Below are 8,715 nucleotides of genomic sequence, written 5' to 3' on the forward strand. Positions count from 1 at the left end.
CAGAGCCTCCAGAGATTAAGCCACTACCTAAAGACTATACATGGACTGACCCTGGACTCTGACCTCATAGGTAGCAATGAATATCCTAGTAAGAGCACCAGTGGAAGGAGAAGCCCTGGGTCCTGCTAAGACTGAACCCCCAGTGAACTAGATTGTTGGGGGGAGGGTGGCAAGGGGGGGAGGATGGGGAGGGCAACACCCATAAAGTAGGGGAGGGAGGAGGGGGATGTTTGCCCGGAAACCGGGAAAGGGAGTAACACTCGAAATGTATATAAGAAATACTCAAGTTAATAAAAGAAAAAAAAAAAAAGAATACGCGGGAACACATGAATCCTTCTGTAGCCAAAATGCTTATATTTATTAATAATAGAGGGCGGCGGGGCGCCAGCATGGTGCGGCTTATATATACCATAGCGGGGCGCATCCACACCTGATTGGTTGCTTACCCATGATCTCATTAGGCACGCCCCAGAGTGGGCAAAGACCTGGCACAAAGGTACTCTTGCACATGCGCATACAATTAACTTCCTGAAAGGAAGTCGGCTGGCGCCATCTTGTAATGGCGAAACTATCTCGGCTTTCCACATGGGGCACAGTGGAAGCCAGCGCCATCTTGTGGTGGCAAATGTTATTGCGGCCCTCTACATCTACCCCTTATTATTTTATTAATTAATAATAAATTATTTTCTAGGCTGGTCTAGGTCTCTGCAGTTATGTCCATCTGCTGTGGCTCCTGTCTTAGGTCGTTCCTCTATGTCACAGCCTTATCTGTCGAAGGGTAACCCTATCGCCACCGGGCCCCATGTACTGTGCATGAGGAAAGTTGCCCATCTATGGATACCACAGTGCTGTGTGACAGTAACTGTTAAGTGACCTAGGGCAAACTCTAAAAAGAGGCCAGCCAGAAAATGAGTTAGTGGGGAAGTCATGATCACCCTATCGCGTGCAATGAGGAAACCTCAGCGATGTGGAAGGGCTGATCAAAGAATCATTGAGTGTCTCTCATCCCAGTGCAATGGATCCACAGATCCATGGGGTGCAAGAGCAGAGAACTCAGATACCGACTAATTTTTGAAGATAGATAACCAAATTTCAGTGGGGGGGGCCTTGTTCAGTGGCCACAAGTGCTTGAGTGACAACGAACTCGTCAAGTTTCTGTTGAGATCTGATTTTGCAAACCAACCATAGCATGAACACTAATCCACAGCATAGGGCTGCACCAAACAGAGCCACTCCAGATAAGTAGTGGGCACCTCATCTGGTTCACCTCAGCTGTTACCAGCAAGGGCCATAGTCAAGCCGCTCCTATAATAAAATTTAGAATTCCCAATTGTTAACAACTACTCCGGAAAGTTCACCCACTGTGCTTCTCTAACCATAGATTGGGGGAGGGTAACTCCAGACACTGTAGACACAATGGCTATAGCAGTAAATGGCTGCTACAATAGCAGCGAAAGTGTCAAGGTCTTTCCCAGGACAGTTCAGGATCAGTCATTCCTCTCTGGAACAACCAGCAGGCAATGGAACCATGTCTGAGATCTGCATAACCAGGACAGAGTTCCCCAGTCCACAGCAGCTTTATGCAGGTGGCATTCCTCTGAAGGTATAGACTGCAAGATGACAACACCAGTTAAGGCAGCAAGAGTCACCAGGGGAATGAGGGGGGCAGCAACGGCTGGAGTCCAGTCTTTTACAGCAAGCAGCAGTGCACAGAGGGTCAGAGAGCAGGCCACAGTGGGACGGGACACACGCAGCAGTAACACGGACTGCAGCAACGCCAAAATCTCTGTGATGACAAAAGATGAGGGGGAATCTTCCATCTTCTTCTCAGGGCAGAGGAATGACTCCAGGGACCCGAACCAGGAGAGCTGAATTTTTATGTAACCAGGATCAGCAAGTCTCAGCAACCACCTCTGGCAGCTGGCACACTCTTGTAGCATCCTGTAGAAAAAGCACAAACATTCCCTCTTCCCCATATACAATATCTGGACAGGATCATGTCAATATGTGAATCTTTCTATTTCACCTAGGCAGAAGTATGCCTAGTTGTAGGGTGCCATAAAGTTTGGCATCCAAATTTTAAAATTGAAATAAAAGGAGCATTATTTAGCATACAGGGATAACTCCCCCTTTTTATTTATTAAGATATAGTTAAGATATTATTTATTAAGGTAAGTCCTCGAGGATTGAATTGAGGACACTGAGCACTTGTATTTATAAATTGACTTGTATACCAAATTATTGTTTCTAGCATTATTGTTTTGGATATATAAAGAATGAGATTTTTTGACTAATTGTTCCTATGTAAGGCTTATAATCTGACTGGTATCATTGTCCTCCCTTGTTAAGGAGTCTAGGCAATCTAGTTTGAGTTCTTAAATGGTCTGTCAAGGAACAGTACTTAGTGCTCTTAACCACTAAGCCATCTCTTCAGCCCCTCACCAGATTTATTTACCTAAACATAAGCATTAATTAGAAATGTCAAAACCTGTAAATATTGCCTAGATTTAGTTGTACTAGAAATCCCTGAGTTGGGAGGGTGAGGCTGAAAATTGAAAGTAAGCAAATGGAGTCTTCTTCTTTTCATATTAACTCCATTACCATTTTCAAAGAGCTGGGTCTATGGTTTTGTTTAGTTGTCTGAGCCAGAGCACTGAAAGGACAGTGAGTTGTCAGACAATCACACTGAAATCACTCATTGATTTTAAATAGAAAACCTGTCTCTAGTAAAGAATTAAGTAATTGAAATCAATTGTAAACCACAAGCCATACATTGGCTATCAGTATGTGAATTGAAAGCTTGATTTAAAAACAGTGGCTAAACCACAGAAATTAATAATCTGTGTTGAAGCAGCAGAAACTCAAGAGAATAAACAAGTGATCCAATCATACATGTAGCCTTTTCATTTGATGAACCACCTATAAACACAGTAAGCTCATTTCCTATGGGTTGTATGCACAAATATATAGGAAGTACAAAAGCATGTAAAGAGTAAAATTATCAATTTTGCCTGAAAAATTTGTATATGTAATAGGCCAAATATCAGTATTTTGTAATAACCAATTTAACTGTTGTTTGGAATAAGATGTTTTACCAGGTTTCTTTTTAAAATACTTCCATGACTCTAGCCTACAATTTTGTATTAACACAACTGAAGCTTTATCTCCAATGTGGATAACAAAGACCTAAGTCCTCTGGTAAGGTGAGGTACTTAGCCAATTAACATATCCTTAGAAGCTTAAAATTAGTTTCAAATATTCTTTTCTGGAGTAGTGCAACAGCTACTCCCCAAATTTTAAAGCTCATTTTGAGAGCAAAAGTTTGTAGTAAAAGTTTCCATATACACTGAAAGATTTAAAGTTCTGACTTCTTACATTGAAGAAGTGACAAAATTACATAATATAAGGCTATTAGCCATTCTTTTGTAAAAATTTTTAATGATATCACTTTATGGGCTCTCTAAAATTATAAGCAAGCTCACGAAATGGAAACTCACAATCGCCAGGACGTAAATAAATTGCATAAAAACAATCATCTGAATCAATCTTGAAATGGCAGTTGGAGTAAACAAACTGGCTGTAATGCTCTCACAAGTTTCAAAACCTCATCAATCCTTCGTAAATCTTATAACAATCTCTATCTGTTTGATTTTTTCTTAATTACAAATAAATTTGAGTTAGTCAATGTAACACTGGCAATCCTTAATCACAATCTTTAAGTTCTCCTTGTAACACCAGAACACAGCCACAACTTTGGAAAGTCACCTGAGTCCTGAGTATGTGACTAGGCAGCTGTTCTTGGGGCAGTGGAATTAGCATCAAAATACAGATAACTTCAGGGCAAATCACAACTTTGGAAAGCAAAACTCAACTTCTAACAAACTAGCCTCTAAAATCCAGTCTCCAAAACACCGTTACAAGGTTTGACTGCCAATTCCTACAAATGAATGCACGATGGTGTGGTCTCCAATACCTGAACAAAGAGACATTGCCCTAAAATCTTTTAGAAGCCTGGTTTCTAGAATAAGAATTCCATAAAAATATTATCTCAATTTAGACTTGTTTCCCTAGGTTGGCCCATGTCACATGTGGTCTAGAATGACTTTATCCAAATTAGTTTTAAGCCAACTTTCTGTTACCAATGTTATACCTTTTTAACCATATCTAATAACTTGAAAGACAATAGCCCATAACCAAGGCACGTAGAGCATATTTATACATTTAAAACCAATGAGAAACAAAATTGAAGTGGCTACACATATCTTAATATTTAGACCAAACACCATTTTTACCTTTTTAGCTATGATTTTAAGAGAAGCACCTTGTCACCTGTTGAGTCAAAGAAGAAGTCAGGGATTTTTCTAAGAGAAACAGCTATCAGCTCTTGCACCAAAGAAGCTGAGGAGCTGCTGGCGCCTTTAAGATCAGCTCGTGCAGACGCTTAGCCCCTGGGCAGCTTCTCCAGCTGACCTAGACTCCTGGCTACATGTGCAGGGCTTCAAAGGCCGATAGAAGCTGCTTTTTATTCATTTGTTCCTTTTTGAAACGAGTTAAAACCAAATCAAGATGTGAACGATTGACAGATAAAGTTTTCACCATTTTTTCTTTTGAACATGAAACATAAAACATTTAAGCAACAAGAAACAAAAACCACAGACATAAACTGACATACAGGGACAGCTTGGTGCACCAAGGACAGACAATAGACAAAGAGGGGAAAAAACAGATGGTATCAGCAGAGAGGTAGGATTTTCCCTTTCCCACCACTTCCATGGTGACTATCCACTCGAGTGGAGTTGATATGGACGATGGATTGTCTCAATTCCTGGACTAGTCCATCAACGTGTTGAAACCAAATTCCTGTAAGATACTGAGATATATTACGGGATATCTAAGCAGCCCGACTGACATTCACAAATGGTATGGAAGTGAAACACAGTCCTGAATATTTTTACTCACAACCCAATTACATTAACTCCATCAAGCTGTGCGTGGGCGTTGAGATGTCCTTTTGTTTGATTCTCCTGAATAAATTTTCAGGCGGTCTACCTCTATCAAGTCTGATCAGTATGACTCTGTGAAGCTTCCAGAGCCTAATCACACCTTTTACAAGCACAAAGACAAAATTTTTCTCCTAAAATACTGTGTTCCTTTTATCTCCTCCTTTTTTCTCTCCCGGCATTTTTTCCCCAATCTCTCGCCTCTGAAGATCTGAAGTCTTCAGAGAGGACTGTCTGCTTATTATCTTTTTTCCTTGAGCTCTTTAATTTTTTACCCAACGCTGTTTCTGACATGCCGCCTTGTACCTCCTCCAGCACTCTCTGCTTTGCTATTACAGCTGGGCAGCTCCCATGCGACCTCTGACGCCATCTGGCAGTAGCTAGAAACTCAAAGGCCAATAAAGAAAGCCCGAGGGCTGCCAAAATGATAATAAAAACTTCCGCCGCATCTAGCAGGGGAGTGAAGTAGAACAAATCAAGATGCATGTCTCTCAGGGCCTACCTTTTAAACACTACAGTTCTGGATTCCTTCCGCAGGCGGAAGACCCCCTCTTGGCGCCTGGCGATGGCGTGGCGTCCCGGGTTCTCGGCACCAAATGTCCCACGCTGTCTCTCGCCAGCAAGAATACGCGGGAACACATGAATCCTTCTGTAGCCAAAATGCTTATATTTATTAATAATAGAGGGCGGCGGGGCGCCAGCATGGCGCGGCTTATATACACCCTAGCGCGGCGCATCCACACCTGATTGGTTGCTTACCCATGATCTCATTAGGCACGCCCCGGAGTGGGCAAAGACCTGGCACGAAGGCACTCTTGCACATGCGCACACAGTTAACTTCCTGAAAGGAAGTCGATTGGCGGGGAGGAGGCCAGTGCCATCTTGTAATGGTGAAACTATCTCGGCCTTCCACGTGGGGCACAGTGGAAGCCAGTGCCATCTTGTGGTGGCGAATGTTATTGCGGCCCTCTACACTGACTCTGTGAAACGATGCCAACTAACCTCACATATGTTAGGGTGAAAATCATGTATGACTTTTCTGGGAAAGAAATCTGCCTTTTCCTACCATCTGGAGTTATACAACATCACTATGTCAAGCTCAGAATAGAGGGGTGGAGATTGTGGAGGCCATAGAAGTTGAGGATCTTTTCTGATTAAGGCACATATTTTTTCCTATGTAATTATTACTTTGCTCTTTCACTAATGATGGTTGACTTCATTCCTGGCTTGAAGTAAACTGGATTCCAAGGTTTTGGATTAGGGAAGCCCCTATTTTTGAGATGACAGGCCCAGCAAGGGATCCCACTGCATACAGGTTCCTATTCCCAAGGAAGTTGTTGCTGCAGAATCACAGCATGGGGGCAGCAGCACAGGACATCTCCCAGCTTTCTCTCCTGCAACTGCTGCAACTGTAATAAGGCTGTTTGTTTGTTTGTTTGTTTGCTTTTTATTGGAAATACCTACAAAGCTGAGCAGAGTCAATACATGCCTTTAATTTCAGGACCCACAAGGTATTTTTTTTTTTGCTTTTGTTTTTGTTTTATTTCGTTTGATTATCTGTAATTGTTTTTAGGATTCTTATTGTTTTCTTTGGTAATTCCCTCTAGCTCTTCACTCTGTACCTAGAATGTGAAGCCCATGCCCTGCATGGGCCTATTATTCATGTTAAGCATTTTATTCTTACCACCAACACCACAGATGATCACATTATTTACTTTCAAATCAGGAAAACAGGTAGAAAGAAGAGAGCTATGTTGTTTGGTCTCAGGTAACCAGCCAATCAGGAGTGTAGGATGGCTTCCCAATGTTTTGGATTAGGTAAGCTTCTGTTATTGAGATGAAAGGCCTCTGCTGAAGCCTCCAGTTGAGTAACAGAGAGCCTGGAAAGACTGAAAGAGTGGTTGTGCCCTGAAGGTGAAGGCTGGCCCTTCAGTGCGTCTGCAGCCTGAGGCAGAGTTCTATTGGGAACAGAAGAGCACTTGGCCAGAGATCATAGGGGACTGCATTTTGGTTGAGCCCTGACACCTGGATGAGCAGAGGCCTCCACAGTCCTGATAAAGGGAAACAGATCCACATAGATGTGAGGGAACAGTGGATCTTTGAACTGCATGTTATCTACTTCATATATCTTGCTGTGAACATAGTATATGTAAATGACAAGGGCATCCTACTTTATCACATCTAGTCTCTCTAGATTTTCAAATGTGTGCAAGTTTAAACACAGTAGAGTTAGTTCAGCAATACATTGTGTCCCATTTTGTTAAAGACTTTATTTTATTTCTATTTATATATTTTTTTCTTTTTCACTTTACATCTTGCTCACTGACTACTGATACCTAATTACTCTCTCCCACAATCCTTCTCCAATTCTCCTGGCACAGTCTTCTCTGACTGTATGTGGGCCAACTGTTTCAGTACCTCCCTTCTTTTAACAAAGCCTTTCCTGGGGGCATTGGTGAGGATGCTGGTTTTGAATGCCTTGGACTTGGCTTCTTCATGCTCCAATTTGCTGGCTTTGGGAAATTTGTGAAGAACTGTCTGTGAACTTGGTACTTCCTCCAGATGGTACACAAGAAGCAATGGTTGTTAATATTTCTGAGAGTATATTTCAATCAAACCTATCCTACTAATATCCTAACAATGACAAAGGTAATGGGAGGCTACACATCTATTCCCTTAGTTTTCAGTTCTTCTCAGAGCAGCAGTGTAGAAGCCCACAAAGCTGGCAAAGTGAAGTGAGGTCACGCAGGGGTCCTAAGAGCACAGTCCTACTATCTTAGAGTAACTCCTAGGGATTTACCATATCCATACACCCATAGCTCCATATGCACTGGACCCCAGGGAAGTGCTCAACATTCATATCTTTTGTCACTCAGTTTGCCACAAATGTTAGAAATCTGAAAAGTTCAGGAAACTTGAAGGTGTGAATAAGTCCCAGTGACTGGAGTAGGCTCAAACAGTCTGTGACAACAAAGAACTGATTGAGCATCCAAGAAACAAGACGCTCACCAGGATCATAGTTTTATCCCAGTAAGAAAATTTTAATATTAAGGCTTCAGGTGAAAAGATAAATTAGGAGGTCTAGGCCAAATAGTTTATCCTCTGGCCCCAAGGTTGCAGCCATTCTTTCAGACTTTCCTGGCCCTTTGTCACAGGATCAGAGTTCTCAACAGGAAGCAGGGTTATCTGGAAGGCGCATAATACATATCCACAGATTACTCTTTAGGTACAATCTGATAGGCAATTTCAAGGCTTAACGTGATTCTCTCTGTCACTCTCTCTCTCTGTCTCTCTCTCTCTCACTCTGAATCTCTCTCTGTCTCTCTCACTCTGTCTCTCTGTCTCTGTCTCTGTCTCTCTCTCTCTCTCTCACACACACACATACACACATACACACAGTTTGTGGCTACAGTCACTTTGCATTCTTTTGTGCACTCTGCCTTTTTTATTGCAGTTTTCTTTTCTCAAACTCCCACTCTCATGCACACGTCTGTTCATTACCCTTTCATTCTCACACACACTCTTCAAACACACCTCACATTCTCTCTCCACTCATTCTTCACATGCTCTTCTCATGCTCTCTCATTCGCTCTCACATTTGTTCTTACATTAGCTCTGTCATGTACTCTCTCATTCACTCCCTGATGCTCTCTCTCATTTACTCTTCACATGTTCTGTAGACTTTCTCTTGCCCCACTCCTTTATTCATGATGCA

The 8,715-nt window shown here is 42.1% G+C and overlaps 1 long non-coding RNA gene across 1 annotated transcript; it reads right to left on the reverse strand.

Annotated features, from left to right (window-relative positions):
• Nucleotides 1-331: 331 nt before the first annotated feature.
• LOC148003367 (uncharacterized) lies at nt 332-5,745 on the reverse strand. The gene is made up of 2 exons (XR_015629927.1): nt 5,503-5,745; nt 332-1,941 (listed from the first exon to the last, which is right to left on the reverse strand). It is a non-coding gene; the product is annotated as an uncharacterized LOC148003367 (long non-coding RNA).
• Between the last annotated feature and the right edge of the window lie 2,970 nt (nt 5,746-8,715).

The sequence above is a fragment of the Rattus norvegicus genome, chromosome 9 (genome assembly GCF_021556685.1).
Source record: "Rattus norvegicus strain SHRSP/BbbUtx chromosome 9, alternate assembly SHRSP_T2T, whole genome shotgun sequence".
Taxonomy (NCBI): domain Eukaryota; kingdom Metazoa; phylum Chordata; class Mammalia; order Rodentia; family Muridae; genus Rattus; species Rattus norvegicus.